Source organism: Aulonocara stuartgranti, assembly GCF_965226115.1.
Source record: "Aulonocara stuartgranti genome assembly, chromosome: 5".
In the NCBI taxonomy this organism is placed as follows: Eukaryota; Metazoa; Chordata; class Actinopteri; order Cichliformes; family Cichlidae; genus Aulonocara; species Aulonocara stuartgranti.
This window is the reverse complement of record NC_138943.1, coordinates 39,791,657-39,810,353: the sequence shown is the minus strand read 5'-3', so window position 1 is coordinate 39,810,353 and position 18,697 is coordinate 39,791,657. Positions and strand designations below refer to the sequence as shown.

The following is an 18,697-nucleotide window of genomic DNA, read 5'->3' as shown; positions in this document are numbered from 1 at the left end:
TGCACTGAATCCAGACACTGACAGTTGCATTAATGTAAAACAGAGGCACACTCAGAGGTTTCACTCAGACCTCACCCCACAGTGGAAGAGACCAAATCAAGCCCCTGCCTGACCTTAACTCTATGTGGCAACAAAACTATACACAGTGATGAAGGTAACAAAGTGAAGATTGTGATAATAATTTCCTCAAGGTAAGCAAATGTCACTCGACATAATATTCCAACTAAATAAATTGTGGCAGCCATACCTGCTGTGGAATAAATCTACTAGCACCACAGAGGGAATCTTGCACTCACTGGGATAGAAGCATTTTGGTTTGTGTCAGGGGTGGACGCGCTGGTGGTCCAATCCCCAGCTGTCAAAACCTGATACACAGAGTGTAGCTGTGTTATTTAAATGCATGGCTGCGCCTTCAGACTCCAGAGAAGAAGAATCAGAGCCATGTTTGATCACTGCAGAAAGAAAATGTTGATGTGTTGATTACAATGCTTCCCTTTTCCCAGGTTTCTCTTCCTGCCTCCCGCTCACCCCTTTCCTTGGTGTGCTTCTCTTTCACTGCATCGATCATCTGTTTTCCTACACAGTCACAAACAGCACAATCACACACACACACTCAGTGTCAGGACATCCACTACAGCCTCACAGCGCACACAGACCTATAGGACACACACTCAAGCACGTATACACTCGCTCACAGTAGTTAATATTCACACACATAGTCAGACTTATGGAGACTCTCACCACACACGTTTCTTCTTTCTATTTACACACGAGTGATGTATTTCCTTTTTCCTCACCAGTGTAAGCGTTACACACAATGTTTAACATTAGCTACATACACACAACCGTGGGCGCACTGAGGTTTGTCACATGGAATGTAAATGGAGCTGGCTCCAGAGAAAAGAGGTTAAAGATGTTTAACCAGCTCAAAAAACTACAGGCAGAAGTTTTATTACCAGAGACTCACAGGCCTGTCACAGCTTAAAAGAACTTAAAACACCTGAGCTCCCTAATGTGTTCTCAGCCTACTCTAGACAAAGGGGGGTGGCAATGTAATACATAAAAATATTCACAGTACTCGATACAGTTATAGATCCAGAGAGCAGATTCCTAATCATTAAACTATCTATACGTGATAAAAAACTATGTATTGTAAGTGTATATGGTCCAAATGTTGATGATCCCTCATTCTTCCACAGTTTTTTCAGTGCACTCTCTGAACACTTAGATGGCACACTTGTTCTCGGGGGCGACCTCAACTTGGGACTGAATGAAGACATGGATAGGCTCAACACAGCAGGAACTCTGCGTAATTGGCAGTCCACAAATATAATCAAACGGTAGTGAGCGACGTTGGGCTGTGCGATGCATGGCGCTCCCTTCACCCCACCGGTAAGGAACAGTATGATAAAGGATGCAGATTCATACAGGTCCATATGACAGAGAATATGCATCTTCTTTTTGTTTTCATATTTTATATTTTTGATCGTGGCTCAAGAGTTGGGAGTTCGCCTTGTAATCGGAAGGTTGCCGGTTCGAGCCCCGGCTTGGACAGTCTTGGTCGTTGTGTCCTTGGGCAAGACACTTCACCCGTTGCCTACTGGTGGTGGTCAGAGGGCCCGGTGGCGCCAGTGTCCGGCAGCCTCGCCTCTGTCAGTGCGCCCCAGGATGGCTGTGGCTACATTGTAGCTTGCCATCACCAGTGTGTGAATGTGTGTGTGAATGGGTGGATGACAGGTTGTGTAAAGCGCTTTGGGGTCCTTAGGGACTAGAAAAGCGCTATACAAATACAGGCCATTTACCATTTGTCTCTAGGGTCCACCGTATATATTTATATATAAACATATATAAATAAAACCACTTTTTTTTTACATTAGTAATTCATTTTGTCCATAATTTTATATTACTGTTAATAATAAATTAATTAAAGCAAAACAACCTGAAGAGCCGGCTGGGAGCTGAAAGAGCCGGTTCTCTAAAAAGAGCCGTAAATCCCATCACTAAAGCGTATCTATCAGTCAGCTTGGACCAAAACTTCTGGTCTCAGATATGCATTTGGGGAGTTTTCAGGTAAAGCTGTTCACATCTCTGTAATTCTAATTTGTGGATCTTAAAAGAACCTGTTGTGTTTGGAACCTGTTTTGATGTGAACGGTGTTAATTCAAATTCAAAGCATTTATTGTCATGTGCACAAAGAAATATGCACGACTCATTGGGTAAAAAGATGTAGACGGTCTTATTAAGCGTTTTAAACAAAGATGAACTAAACGGTGTGTTGTGGAAAAAAAACATCTGGAGCTGATGCTAAATGGACTGATTCTCATAATAATAATGGATTGCATTTATATAGCGCTTTACAATTCCACTATTCATTCACACACTGGTGGAGGCAGCTACAGTTGTAGCCACAGCTGCCCTGGGGCAGACTGACAGAGACGAGGCTGCCATATCGCACCATCGGCCCCTCTGGCCATCACCAGTGCCTTGCCCAAGGACACAACGACTGAAACTGTCCAAGCCGGGGATCGAACCGGCAACCTTCCAATTACAAGACAAACACCCAACTCTTGAGCCACGAGCGCTACTCTACTCTCCCAGAGTACTCAAAGCGCTCTATACAACATGCCACATTCAGCCCATTCTCACAACCACTTTCTCTGTACTTAGTGCTTTCTGACTACATTCACACACATTCATACTCCATCGGTTAGTATCTTGCCCAAGGACACTTGACATGCAGGGATCGAACCACCAACCTTCCGATCAGTAGGTGACCTGCTCTACCTCCTGAGCGGTTACATGCTAAGCCTGCGTGGAGATCTACAGTGGTGACCTTTACATAGCACAGTCGCTGTTAATGCCTTTATTTCTGTTTGATATCTGAATGTTGATGAGAGCTGTCCATTCTGTGTTCAGAAAAACACACACAGTCTCGCACACAAACGCACACACTCACGCACGCATGCACACTCACGCACTATCACACACACGCAGGTCAGCAGGTGTAGATAAAATCAACAAAGATGGAACAAAAGCGATGACTCATTCGAGCCACAGGGAGTGCTGGATGACAGTACAATACTCTGTAAATACAACACAAATGAGACGTATAGTGTTAGCATAGCACAGCAAACCGAACAATAAGTCAGTTCAACAACCAACACTGGACACACTTAGCATGTTAAAGCTAACCCCATTTCAGAGTAAAGAAAATATCACAATCCTACTTTACATACAAAGAACTGTTTCTATGCAGTCGTCTTAAGCAGATTGTGAAACGCACTTCACACACGTACACACACACACAGTTGTTTGTCGCCAGATGCCACGTTTATTTATAGTTTACATATGTTATGACCGACCACAGTCTGACAGCTCCGGTCTCAGCTGATTTCCAGCCTCCCCTCCGCTCCTCTCCCGTCTCACTACAAAAGGGAAGGAAACCATCATCAGTCCAAACGCCATCAGCTGTTCTCACCTGCGTCTCCAGCACCGCCCCGTTGAGTTCACTGCACCACTCCTCCCCTGCAGCCGTGCCCGGGACCACACCTCCGCCACACAGACGTACAGACTCTAGTGTTAAACATACTCAGTAAAAGTTCGGGTTCGACTACAGCTTATGGTCGCCCACTGCTAGCCAAAACGGCGCCCACTGCTAGCCAAAACGGCGCCCACTGCTAGCCAAAACGGCGCCCACTGCTAGCCAAAACGGTGCCCACTGCTAGGTATTTTTGTGCAAAGCTAACTTATTAACAGTGTTGGGTAAATTACTTTAAATTAGTAACTTAGTTAAGATAAGATAAGATAAGATAAGATAACCTTTATTAGTCCCACACGTGGGAAATTTGTTTTGTCACAGCAGGAAGTGGACAGTGCAAAAGTTATGAGTTGCATTACTAGTTACTTCTATCAAAAGTAACTCAGTTACTTCAAGTTACTCGTTACTTTCAGAGTAACTAGTTACTAGGGAAAGTAACTTTGGTTTTACTCAGAATTCTCTTGCTAATGTGTTGCTTCCGTAACTGGATACCCAGCCAGATTGCCAGTCTTCTAGCTTGCTTACTTGCCACAAGTGCACTGTGCCACCTACCAATAGAAAGGAAAAAAATAATGTGCATATTTCCACGAGAGAAATCCCACGCCTGGACCGTCGTTGACCGCCACATGATTCTAGCCTGCTTTTTACATCCAACACAAAAACTGTGTTATATGTGAATATTTAGAAGCTTTCGTCAAAAGTCTTGCTGCAGCATTCTGAACGATCTGCAGACGCTCCAAAGAACCTTTGTTTAAAAGATATGTTACAATGCACATCATGTGAGAATGTGCTAAAGGCTAATCTAATTAAAGCAGAATTACATAAACTGAATGAAACATGAAACTATTTTGTAAGTCAGACAGAGAGAAAGAAAAGTGTGGGTGGACATCAGATGATTGAATGTCAACAACTTGATTGGACGGCCAAAATGTGACAATGTGACGTCCAGTAGAGAAACGGAGAAAGGGTGCGTGTGGTGATGTGAGGCGAGATGTTCACAGTGCAGAATCCCAGCAGAGGCAGTAGAGGGAACAGAGTCCAACCTGTTCAGGCCTGACTGTGCTCATCCTCCCTCCAACCTGTCCTCACCAAAGAGAACACACTCAGCATTAGCTCACAGTAGCTTAGTTAGATAAGTAGAGTTCAGGTGATCTGATTTGTGAGTTTTACTGTTTGATTCTGCTCCTGTTAAACTGCTTTAATAACATTTCCTGCCATTAAGTTGTGGACATTCACGTTTTAACTGTTTGTTAAACAGTAAAGGTGAAAAGTATTGTTCTTTACAGTGCAAACAGCTCTTACAGGCTATCCATCCATCCATCTTCATCCGCTTTATCCGGGATGAAGATGGATGGATGCGGGGGCAGCAGCCTAAGCAGAGAAGCCCAGACCTCCCTCTCCCCAGCCACCTCCTCCAGCTTATCCGGGGAACACCAAGGCGTTCCCAGGCCAGCCGAGAGATATAATCTCTCCAGCGTGTCCTGGGTCTGCCCCGGCGCCTCCTCCCGGTGGGACATGCCTGGAACACCTCACCCAGGAGGCGCCCAGGAGGCATCCTGGTCAGATGCCCGAACCACCTCAGCTGGCTCCTTTCGATGTGGAGGAGCAGCGGCTCTACTCTGAGCCCCTCCCGGATGGCCGAACTTCTCACCCTATCTCTAAGGGAGAGGCCAGCCACCCTTCGGAGGAAGCTCATTTCTGCCGCTTGTATCCGCGATCTCGTTCTTTCGGTCACTACCCACAGCTCGTGGCCATAGGTGAGGGTAGGGACGTAGATCGACCGGTAAATTGAGAGCTTCGCTTTTACACTCAGCTCCCTCTTCACCACGACGGACCGGTGCAACGTCCGCATTACTGCAGCTGCAGCCCCAATCCGTCTGTCGATCTCCGGCTCCCTTCTCCCATCACTCGCGAACAAGACCCCGAGATACTTGAACTCCTCCACTTGGGGCAGGAACTCATCCCCGACCCGGAGTGGAGGCCCTCACCCGATGAAGCCAACAGAACAACATCATCTGCAAAAATCAGAGATGAGATTCTGAGGCCACCAAAGCAAAAGCCCTCCGCCACTTGGCTGCACCTAGAAATCCTGTCCATAAAAATTATGAACAGAACCGGAGACAAAGGGCAGCCCTGGCGGAGCCCATCACCCACCGGGAACGAGTCCGACTTATTGCCGGCAATGCGAACCAAGCTCTTGCAATGGTTGTATAGGGATCGAATGGCCCGTAGCAATGGGCCAGACACCCCATACTAACGCAACACCTCCCACAGGACACCCCGAGGGACACGGTCGAATGCCTTCTCCAAGTCCACAAAACACATGTAGACTGGTTGGGCAAACTCCCATGCACCCTCAAGTATCCTGGAGAGGATAAAGAGCTGGTCCAGTGTTCCGCGACCAGGACAAAAACCGCATTGTTCCTCCTGTATCTTACAGGCTATCCTAGCATAATACAATAATGTTTCCTTGGAGCTGTCCAGGGTACTAAAATCATCCAGAAATAACAAGTGCCACGATCTAGAGGGCAGCTCCAGACCTCTGACTAGCCGACATATGGACACGTCCTCTCTCATCACTCCACACACACCTGTCCACCACATGCAGACAAAGAGCTCAAACTTATTCAGAGGTTTCTTTAAGTTATCTGGATATGCATCACAGGAAAGTGCAGTTCTTGTCACAGTTGAAGAGGCCATGTGTCACATTTGGCCTTGATGCCAGTGCATGCTGTCATGTTGTAATGCTGCATGGCAATGCTACAGAGGCTACAGCCTGATTCATCTGAGGTGATAGAGACAGTGTTTCCCTACAGCTGCCATCTTTGTCTCCCCCTGCGCTAACTCCAGGCTGTGCGCACTCCTCATGATCACCCTGTAATTGAGCTGCGTCCACAGTTAAACAATCACAACATTTGCACCATTAGCCTCTGTACCCGACCACACAGGATTTCAAGTCAAAGCATGATGTAAATACAGACTGAATGCTTTTGCAGTCAGAACTCACAGAGAGCTGCATTTCCTCTACTCAGCTTTCCTACAGCTGCTGCCTGTTTGTGGATCCAGTTTTGTGTTTGTGGCTGATGTGTGCAACCACATCAAACATGCCATGTGTAGGTCAAACCACTGGTTTTAGACTATAAGCACAATCTCTCAATTCTCTTCAATGCAGCATAAGTTTTAAGCAGCATCCACCAGCATGAGCAGTGGAAACATGTCAGGCACTCTCCTCCCTGTTCCTGTTTTCTCTTCATCCAGTCAGTGGTCACAGTGGAGGCCCAGGCGACGTGCCGAAGGCTGTGCAAATTCGTAGACTCCTCTGAATGCAGCCGACAAATGCGTCCTCCTTTTCCCTTTGAAGGATGGGTCGGGTGTGTCCTTCGTGGCCCACCATATCCCAGAATTCATAGCGTGGCCCAGCCAAACTCCAGTTTCCAACAATGGCGGCCGCTACTAAGTTTTAAAATTACTCTTACTAATCTTTCTGGGTCACAAAATAAACTTTTAACATATTTTCAGGCGAGAAAGTAGTTGTGTAAACATCAAATATCTGCTCGGTTTATCAAGATATCGCATATTTGCAAAAGTGCTTCGACGTTTTCAGAGGCGTCTGCTACCCACCAGCTCGACAGCTAGCCGGGAGCTCGAGGGTCACTGATGCGGCCGAGAACGGCACAACTCCACACATCATTTTCAGATCACCGCGGAGTTTCGCTGCTCGGGTTAAACGTGATATATAAGTCACTTAGACAACCTAAAAATGTTATTGTTGGGCTTTTTTCAGTGTTTTGTTTGTTCGTGAGTAAATCGGTTTGGCTGAGATTAAAGTTATTAGATTAGATAAAATAAAACTTTATTAATCCCCCGGGTGGGTTCGTCCTTGGTTTTCACACAGCTGACTAAACGTCAAACAGAAAACTGATTAAACAGAAGTGTGAGATGGTCGAGAGTTTACTCCAGCGTCCTGTTATATTTTAGACAGCAAGGAGCAGACGGCGAGTTTATTAAACTCCTCCGAGACAGCGGCGACGCTAATCAGAACTAGACCGTCCAATTTCACGGCCGTTTACTTCCGACCTACCTGACCCTCTGAGGACCCGGCCCACGTAGACCGCGAAGGCCGGGTCCTCAGGAGGATGCAGCCCACGAATTTGGACACGACCATCATGTCTCTCCTCCTTTCCTGCCCTCTGGGAAAACAGCAGCTTCTGTAAATAGAGCCTGAAGCAAAGTGACAGTCAGAGAGACCAGAGTGAGTGACAATACAAGGAAACAACACACACACACACACACACACAGACACACACACACACACAGAGACACACACACAGACACACACACACACACACACACACACAGAGACACACACAGAGACACACACACAGAGACACACACACACACACACAGAGACACACACACAGACACACACACACACACAGACACACACACACACACACACACACACAGAGACACACACACAAACACACACAGAGACACACACACACACAGACACACACACACACAGAGACACACACACAGACACACACACACACACAGACACACACACACACACACACACACACAGAGACACACACACAGACACACACACACACACAGACACACACACACACACACACACACACAGAGACACACACACAAACACACACAGAGACACACACACACACAGACACACACACACACAGAGACACACACACAGACACACACACAGAGACACACACACACACACACACACACAGAGACACACACACAAACACACACAGAGACACACACACACACAGACACACACACAGACACACACACACACAGACACACAGACACAGACACACAGACACACACACACACACACACAGACACAGACACACACACACACACACACAGACACACACACACAGACACACACACATAGACACACACACAGACACACAGACACACACAGACACACACACAGAGACACACACACAGACACACAGTTTGTTTTTTCCTTTCTTCATATCTGTTACAAATGTTTCAGATCAAACCGTTGTTGGTAACAGACAAAGTGAACGAGGTGAACTTGAAGGGATCACTGCACTCAGCTATCAAAGCTATCAAAGCCACCTGTGTGTGAGGGCTGTGTGGTCAGAACGCACAGAGCAGGCTAACAGACCGTGGCCTCCCCAAAGCCCCAGCCTCACTGGACATGTGCAGACTACACTTAAATGCCAGGAAACCAACCAGTTTAAACGCATTCTGAGTGGTCGAATATCCAGAAACGTGTTCATGTCTCCAAAGGATTAACATTTGATTACATTTGACATGTGGGTGTACTTATTGTTACAGTCTGTGTCAGCCATCATTCTGAGCTCCAAGTTCTACAGGAGGTGATGAAGGAGTCGCGCTGTTCCTTCACCTTCATCACATGAACTTTAACTGTAACTCCTCCCATAATCTCACAGTTTCAGAGCGAGTTTAAACAATGCTTCCTGTGTATTTAATAACTGACAGTTATCTTCTGGAGGCAACAAAATCTACTGCAGGGAATATTAATTTAACATTTCACACCCGCTCATTAAACCTCTGACCCATGCAGCACATTCTTTATTTTTCACTACTATCAATCTATTGTTCAGAGTTTTGTGTAAATGTATTTCAGTAGAGTTGTTCTGTTGTATGGTGTTTTAGTGTCGATGGTTGTTATCACCTGTGTTCTCCACAGGCTGTGTCCTGTGCTTTAATAAGGGTCACACCCACCGTTACATTACAAACATCATATATATACATTGAACTATCAGGGCTGACATCTTCTTCCTGATGTTTCAGAGAGACACTTCTTACATTGGCAGGTTCTGTCTGCTGTCATTGGGACAGTTCGCATCTGCTTTACAGGTATTTGTGTAGTATTAGCTTGTCATGGGTGTTTCTTGACATGAAACTACAGCACAGCAAAGTGCTCAGAGGTTCCAGTAAGACATATTTTCCATGCAGCCATCTATTGCCCATTTCCAGTTCCTTCGGCCTTTAAGCATGCTGTAGTCCCCCCGATTCTTGAAAAAAGAAACTGACTGTTATGACCTTTCAAACTACAGACCGATCTCTAAGCTCTCGCTCTTGTCCAAGATCCTGGAGAGACTAGTTCTCAGCTCCAGGCGTACTTGCACACGAACAATATTGCTGAGAAATTTCGATGAGCCTTTAAGCCGTTGCATAGCACTGAAGCAGCGTTGGTTAGAGTTCTTAATGATATTCTTGTAATCACTGATAGTGGACGCTCTATGGTCCTCGTTTTACTGGACCTCTCTGCGGCCTTTGATATGGTAGACCATAACATTTTATTACTAAGACTTGAGCACACTGTGGGTATTAGAGGCACTGCCCTCGACTGGTTTAAATCATACCTCGCTGATAGATCCTTATCAGTTCACTTAGGCACCTTCTCCTCTTCCTCTGCTCCGGTCTGTTGTGGTGTGCCTCAAGGATCAGTTTTAGGCCCTATTCTCTTCTCATTGTATTTGCTCCCTCTAGGCGCAATCTTTGAAAAATACAACATCGCCTTCCACTGTTACGCCGATGACATACAGATCTATTTTGAACTTGCTGACGACCTTGCTGTGTCCCTGCACTACTTTCAAGAATGCATGCGGGAGGTCAAAGAATGATTCCTGAGTATTCCCTTGTTTTGAATGATAAGAAGACTGAGACTGTGGTGTTCAACAGTAAAATCCCTCGTGCCCAACTCTGTGCTGCCCTGGGTTCCTTTGCTAGCTCTTCCTGTGACTATGTCAGTAACTTGGGTGCACTGCTGGATAGCTCGCTCAAACTCGATAAGCAAGTGTCTGCTGTAGTGAGATCTAGCTTCCACCAACTGCGCCTTATCTCTAAGGCTAGGCATTATGTTCCGCACGAGGACCTGGAGAAGCTTATTCACGCTTTTGTGACCTCCAGGTTGGATTATTGTAACTCCTTGTACTATGGTCTTCCCTCTTCTCTTCTTCTTAGACTGCAAACAGTCCAAAATGCAGCAGCCCGCCTCTTGACTGGTACCAGGACATTTTGCCATATTACTCCTGTCCTAGCTAGCTTGCATTGGCTGCCCATAAAGTACCGTATTCAATTTAAAATATTACTCCTTACATTCAAAACTATTAATAAATTAGAGCCAAGTTATCTTAGTGAACTTCTCAAACCACATACTCCTGCTAGAACACTCAGATCTGCCACTCAACTACTTCTGACCCGACCCAGATCTCGACTGAAGTCTCGGGGTGACCGTGCGTTTGCTCTGGCTGCCCCGGTACTGTGGAATAACCTTCCTCTCGACCTCCGCGCATCTGATTCCATTGCACTGTTTAAATCACGACTAAAAACCCACTTATTCAATCTTGCCTTTCCCTCTAGTTAATATTTCTTTTATGATTTTATATTATGCACTTTTACGCTCATTTAAATTCTTGTTTGCTCTGTACCTGTTGCTTTCCTGTGTATCAGTGACAGCTACCTGCTTGCATACTTAGTACTTGCTTTGGTCCTATTTCTATTATCCTCCTTCTATTCTCTATGTTACTTGTTAAGCACTTTGGCATACCCTTGGTTTTTAAGTGTGCTTTATAAATAAAGTTTATTATTATTATTAAACAACAGAAACCAGTCCACCTTCTTCTCTGCTCTATAATCCAGTTCTGGTGCTGTTGCAATGACACACAGGGATAAGCGTGCTCTCTCATTGTGATGGAGCTAACCAAGGTTGCATTGTTGCTTACATTAGCTGGTAGCTCCAGTTTCACTTTCTCAGCAGGCCTGACTGAAGCATCAACGCTTGGATCAACAGGCACAGAGGAGACGTCAATTTGTAAGCATAGGACAAAAGAAAGGAATCAAAGTATGCACTAATGTCTCACTATAGAACTGCACTATCTCCAAACGCTGGTTCTGATCATCTGGACGTTTTCAGTGGGAGAAACATTTCGTCATCATCAGCTGACGTCTTCAGTCTCAGCAGGTTTCAATCTTACAAACAGGACATGTGCATAATGACTGAAACCAGCCCACTGAGGGAACAATGGGCTGTGAGGTCAGTTCCTTCATCATTATTATGCAAATTCTCATGACTATTGATCACCAACAACCACTGATCAGTAACCATGAGTCCCATTCACAGAGAGTTGGGGAATGGCTGCAATCACAGCATGTAAGATGGTGACAGATGTACCCTTAGGCCCCTCCTCGATTCAGAGATGGTCTTTACCTTTTCACGTGAATGGCCTCCTTGACTCCGCCCTCAAACCAGTGTTCCTCCTGACCTCACAGCCGGTTGTTGAATGGTACTCATGGTCATTGATCAGTGGTCAAGAAATGTTTCTCCTGCTGAAAACATCCAGATGAACAGAATGAACTTTTGGGATTGACTTACCTGGATGATTGAGCATGCATCAAGACATAACTGCATTATGTGTGGCAGTGGCTTGGAGTCCAGAAAGCATTATATGCCAGCTCAAATATTACAGTCAGCATTCATACTAAATCCCATGCCAGGTGAGCATGTCTACACCTGAACAACAGATACCCCGTGCCAGGTGATCATACTGATGCCAGCGGGCTTCCTTAATCACTGGGCACCATCTTACCCACAATCCACTTGGCCTGGCTGCGCCCCATCTGCACTGGCTGCTCCCTTTATACTGGAGTGCAGCCAACAGAGCAGACCACAGCCACACAGTCTGCTGCTACATGTTCTAGAGTTACCTCGGCTTTTATCACTAAAGCTCACAAAAGGATCGGTTCGTTTCCTGCCACTACATCTGATCTGTTACAGTGAAACAGCTTCTATAATACATCTATGTATCTGTACGATCATAAGGACACATTTACTGTATATCACTGCCATCTGCTGACTAAACACATGAACTGCAGCATCACGTAACCACAGCCAGGTTTCTCCTACAGGATCGTATATATTATTACCCCTTTGTCTGTGTTCAGAGTATGAAACGCTGTCATGCTGATAACCAGAGTGTCACAAACAGGAGAAGAACTTCAGTTCTTACGACTGATTAAACACAGAGCATCTAAGACCTTGTCTTCCAGTAACACCAGCATACTTCCTTCAACGTGCACATTAAGCACATGTGCAATATTTATGCTGAAAAGCGAGTCCGTTCATTACTCGACTGGGTTACTGTAAATCATTATTATCAGGCTGCTCTTTGTGTTGTTATATCACTGCTGCATCATTAGTGACTGATGGAGTTTTAATGTTGTGGGGCAGGGGTGTCCAACCAGCTATGAGCCAGTCCTGCAGGTTTGAGATCTCACCCTGGGTCAGCACACCTGAATCACATGATTAGTTCATCACCAGGCCTCTGGAGAACTTCAGGACATGTTGAGGAGGTCATTTAGATCAGCTGTGTTGGATCAGGGACACATCTAAAACCTGCAGGACACCGGCCCTCCAGGCCTGGGGTTGGACACCCCTGCTGTAGGGTCTTCACCCTATGAAGTGCTGTAAGTCAGCTGTTATAGTGAGCTGTTGGTATACACAGTCAACTGAAGTGAATGAAACCGGTCATTCTGTTTCATGTTATTGTGTGAATGCCGTGGCCTCTTTATTCTTTCTTCTACCTTATTATTCTAGCTGCTCCGACCTTTGCTGGTTAACTCCTCCCTCAGTTTTCATCCGATTTTCACCATTCAAACTTTAAACTGTTCTGCTCCTTCTGCTGATGCCTACTATATCTTTTGGTGCTCATAACTTTTATACTTTTTGAGATACTAAGCTTTTTATGCCATTTTTGGCCCATTTTGCTGACAGGGACCACATTACCAGTTTTGCTTGCTGGGCTGAGCCGTGTTTTAGCTCAGTGAGATGAGGGCCGGTTCGAATCCCGCTTATGGCAACATTTCCAGAGTGTAAACAGTTCAACTGTTTTCACTCTTTTCAACACAATTTTCAGCTTTTTCACCTCTTTTTAGCACAATTGAGTTTCTTCTGCACAGTGCACATTTTTCTCTCATCATATCTTTGTTTGAGATCAGAACTGGTTTGGCTCAGTGGGATGAGCAGCCGCCGTGAGATTCGGTGGCAAAAGGTTCGAATCCTACATGTGACAATTGCTGGACATCTTCCCTGCTTGCGTGTGTTGCCAGGGCAACTTGTCAACCGAATGTAATACATGTAATCTGCTTCCTTAACGCTGCTTAGTGTACCCTTTCGAATACAACAGTTTTCAGCCAAGAGTTGAGTGTTTTCAGCAGGCAGTTCTCCTTCAGATTCCACTGCACGGCATTCACACGGCATTTTCGCAGGAAATGCAACTTTTTCTAGTTTTATTTCATTTTTAGGGCTACTACAGTGTGAAGCTGTGCTGGGTGAACTGGTCAGAGCCATTATAGGCCTGGGATCGTTGGCCAATGTCAGGAAGCAACTTCAATGATCAAATATACATTGAGCAGCTGGCCAGATGGGCATTGTTCCTGACGTTCCTCTATCCTAAGTACAAAAGCAAACATGTTTTCAGAAAAGAACACGTTAAAGAGTTAAAGTGTGAGCTGTGGGCGTGTTTGGGACTCTGCAGCCGAGCTCTTAGACAGACAGAGCAGCTGAGTGTGTTTGGACATGGCAAACCACAGTGAAGCATCTCTTTAACCCAAGGGTGTGCTCTCAGGCGGTTAGAGGGTCTTGTATGTGATTGTAGTGTTCGTGAGAAAGTTCGTCAGCCTACTGATAGCAGCGCATCGATTCACTCAGTAAAGGAACACGTCTGTGTCCTGAGTGTGCAGAACCCCACCCAGCAGGAAAGCACCAAACGAAGCTGACCGCCCCGACATGCTGTGGTAGACGTCGATCCAGAGCCCCCGTGTGCAGCACAGTGTGGACAGAGGGGAACTCTGTGCTGGGGCAATAATGAGGACTGAAGCTGGGCCAGCCTGAGGTCAGATCAAAGCCTGTGAGCTGAGAGGACATGGCGTTTGAATCTCTCTGATCTTATTTTATCAGCCTTTCCTCTGCTGTGTGAAGCTGTCGACTCCAGAGACAATTATTAGATCAAACTTCAGTGTCGACAGCTCACATCAACTCTGAAATGACTTCTACAAGCACAGGCGCCTCACTTCCTGTGAAAGCTCTGTGTGTGCTGACAGCAGTACAGAGAATGTAACATCTATACAGGCTCATGTAAGTGAACACACACTGATCTGAACACTATAATTATTACAATCAGTACTGTCAGCTGCACACTCCTGCCCTGCATGCTCACATGCTCCCTGCTCTCCTCTATCTTTGCCTGACAGCAGTGAAGCGCACCGTAGGCGCCTGGGCTCATGTACATCTTATTCTTTATGATGTTTGATTCGACAGAGGTGTTCGGTCAGGTGGCCTTCTTCATCTATGTGACCTGGGAGTGCCGGGTCCACTGGCTGTGGCCCCCTGTGGCTACATGAGGTGTGGAAACTCAGCAGAATTTGGTTCTTGTCCTTAAAATGTGAAGCTTTCATAAAGACAAAGGTTTGCTGTTGTTAAAGCTCATTAATGTTAATCCTGAAACCTGATTATGTGCTTATGCGTTGACCATGGGACAGTCTGTGCCTCAGATGCCCTCTAGTGGGAAAAAGGAACTACAAGCAGATTAACTCTGACTCTTTTGAATGTATTAGAGGACTTATACATCATTTATTACTGGGCTGGAAACTACACAAACACAGGGTAGGTGCATTAGGCTCTCATTACAAGTCAATACATCCATACAGCTACTCTGTGGCTGCAAAACACACAGATCACAGCCGCTATCCAGTATAGGAACAGCAGGAATATGACAGGCACACAACAGGAAGACATGCTGCATGTATGCAGGTCACAGAAACGTAGAACAAGGCTCCAAAGATCACACATTAGAGAAGAACAAAGCTGTCCAATCACTGTTGTTCTTTAGCGTCCACATGAACCTGCTGCTGCATGTCCTCAGTGCTGTAACCTCAATACAGAAGGTTTATACACAAAGCACTGGGCTGATCAGCATCCACCACAGCTAGTTACGTCATATGAGACATAATAATCAATCGTGATCATTGACACACTGTTAGCTGCCAGCCTGAGGCAGTGCGTGCTCTGTTAACACTGTTAGGACACAGACACTGGTCAGCACCGCTGATGACTCCTCACACAGCTGGGACAGGCTTACCAATGCTCTATAACACACAGCTAAGTTTCTTCTGAGTGGACGAACATGACAAAGTGCTGTTTGATAGCTGCTGTTGGCGAACACCACACAAACTCCTCTAAATCGGCTTTCCGATGTGATGCAGTTCCGGCGCTCACGGCCATACCTGCCTCGCTGTGCGCACAGGCTGCAGACCCGGGGCCTAAGTTGAAGCCCTTTAAATGTCCTCGTTCGGTCGTCCTCTGCAATGACACCTCCTCTCCCACATCACACAAAGGCCTCTGCAGATGCACACAGCCAGGCTGGGACGCTCAGCTCCGCAGACTATCTTTATTTGCAATTTGCGCAGAGCAGCAGAAATCCCACAAAACCGCAGCATCATCCAGAAAATGCGCAGAGAGAAGCGCGGTGGGGGAGGGGGGGGGGGGGGGGTATCTGGCGCACCGAGTGGCCGGTAAACGATGCAAATTACGTGTAAACTGCGCTCCGAGCCCCTGGGACGTGGCTCAGGCTGCAGCATTTTTCACATCATCGGTTCTCCTCGGGATCCAGTGCGGCCGGAACCAGGACACCACCCGATGCGTCAGCGCTATGGGAGCCACGACTATGCCCATCATAGAGCCTCCATCACGGTGGAAAGTACAAACGGTCCGCTTACCTGCGATTGTCAGCCGCTCCACTTTCCGCTTCACCACCGGGCACCGTCAGCTCGGCATCAGAAAACTATCCACCTCCTCCTCTGTGCTCTTTCTCGTTAATGCAGTGCAGGGCTCTCCTCCGGCTCGCTCCCTCTCCGTTGTGGTCTCCGCACCTCCTCCCTCCTTGTCTGCGCTCTCTCGGGTCTGCTAGCGAGCATCCGGGTGTGCAGATGTGTGCACATGGAGCTGATGGGCAGGTGGTGGAGCTGGAGGACAAAGAAAAGAGGGAGAATTCAAAGTGCAAAAGATGAGAGAGGTTTGATTTTTGTGACAGGGTTCAAGCAAAAACTAGGCGCGTGCATGTGCTGGCTTTATTCTACTTTGACAGTTTGTAGGGCAGGCAAAGGAAAACATTTACATTTTAGAAGCTTTTGCTATAATGGACATACAGAATGATAAGAAACGTCAGATACAACCCCCATACATCTCTACACAGCGCAGCAGCAAGCAGCACGGCTTGAAGTAACGCTGTATGGCAGTGCTGTCATTTTGGCCTTCAAATCAATCTGCTGAGCTTGAAGGAGAGGTCAAAGGTCAAATGGGATACAGTAGACCTGTAAGAATCAGCAGCTCTTTAGTGGGCTGGACGCAGATGTGTGAGGCTCTCTGATGTAACTGTGAAGCTGAACACCTTCATCTTCTGTCAGTGCGGCAGCAGCCCGGGTGGCTAACACACTGTCGTCTATGTTAGCTAACTAGTGACAGCATCCATAACTGAGTGACTCACACTGAAACTGAGAATAGGTGTGAGGGCGTGGCTTTAGTGCCGCAACAGTGAGTCCATGTTAAGACAACATTAACACAGGTAATCTGGGCAGCATTGCTCACATGAGAGCACAGGTGTAGACCACTAAGTGCCTGGAAATATTTGTTTTTGTATGTCAATCATTGTGGAACTAAACTCGTGAGTCAGTGAGCATTTTATTCAGTGCCAGAGAAAGTGAGAAGCACTGAACCTTGAGGTGGACACTGATCCTCGCAGCTGCAGGAATACCAGCCCATAAAACGCAGCATCTTAATATCCATGCAATACGTGATGGTGCTGTCAGGGAGCTGTTACAAGGACCAAACCAATGACACTGAACCAGCTGACCTCCACAGAGCCCCCGTACATCACATTCATTTATTTCAGCCTCTACACATGACTCACGGTTCAGCACTGCAACTCTTTAGGAAGTCTGACACGTTGTGTTGTATTTGTAGACGCTAAAAAAGTAAGTGGATACACAGTTTTATGGGCTCTGCATAGAACTGCAGTGCATTCTGGGTGTTCAACCAAAACCAGGACCGATGCCAACAGCAAACAAAGAGGGAAATATACCAGTGAAGTCTGACACACAGTGTGACGCTAACGATGAGGAACATTCTTAGAAGAAATTCAGAGTGATGGGAACATAAGGTGCCTCGATTTATAGGAAACACCATACTGTGCTATACTCGTGACCCGTCACCTGCAAACAAGGGCACAGTTATAAACCAGTTCCAGCTCTCATGGAGACGTGGTGGAGCCAGTCAGGCACCACTGGTTCTGTAATACATGCAGAGCATCTCCTCACCCTGGACTCAAAGTCAGCGTCACTGTCCTGTGTACAGTCATACACAGAATCTGAAGCCCTCAGTGGACACTAAAACAATATAAAGACTCACTCTTTTTACAGTTTATTTTACACAATAGTTCATATTCTGCTGTCATCAGTTTACTTGTTTATATTTTTACATCCCATTGCACATATTTAATAGTATTTAATACTGCAATGTAGTAGTTTCGACATTTATTACAGCAGTGTTTGTGTTTGCATACATCCTTCACATTACTGCCACCTTCTGGCTGCAGTCAGCAAAATCCTGCTCCTCACATACAAGGTCTTAAATAATCAGGCCCCATCTTATCTTAATGACCTTGTAGTACCATATCACCCTATTAGAGCACTTCGCTCTCGCTCTGCAGGCCTACTTGTTGTTCCTAGAGTATTTAAAAGTAGAATGGGAGGCAGAGCCTTCAGTTTTCAGGCCCCTCTTCTGTGGAACCAGCTTCCAGTTTGGATTCAGGAGACAGACACTATCTCTACTTTCAAGATTAGGCTTCAAACTTTCCTTTTTGCTAAAGCATATAGTTAGGGCTGGACCAGGTGACCCTGAATCCTCCCTTAGTTATGCTGCAATAGACGTAGGCTGCCGGGGATTCCCATGATGCACTGGGTGTTTCTTCTTCAGTCACTATGTGTTAGCAGACCTCTCTGCATTGAATCATATCTGTTATTAACCTCTGTCTCTCTTCCACAGCATGTCTTTATCCTGTCTTCCTTCTCTCA

At 46.2% G+C, this 18,697-nt stretch overlaps 1 protein-coding gene across 2 annotated transcripts in view; it reads right to left on the bottom strand.

The window, feature by feature from the left end:
* nfasca (neurofascin homolog (chicken) a) overlaps positions 1-18,697 on the bottom strand; it is a 165,910-nt gene that overhangs the window by 146,868 nt on the left and 345 nt on the right. Inside the window, exons 2-3 of one of the 2 annotated variants that reach the window (XM_082534067.1) lie at positions 16,346-16,591; positions 11,781-11,899 (exon numbers count right to left, since the gene is read on the bottom strand). The gene's annotated coding sequence lies outside the window, so the exon portion shown is untranslated. The remainder of the gene's footprint in view (positions 1-11,780; positions 11,900-16,345; positions 16,592-18,697) is intronic. The other variant, XM_082534068.1, reaches the window with a different exon arrangement.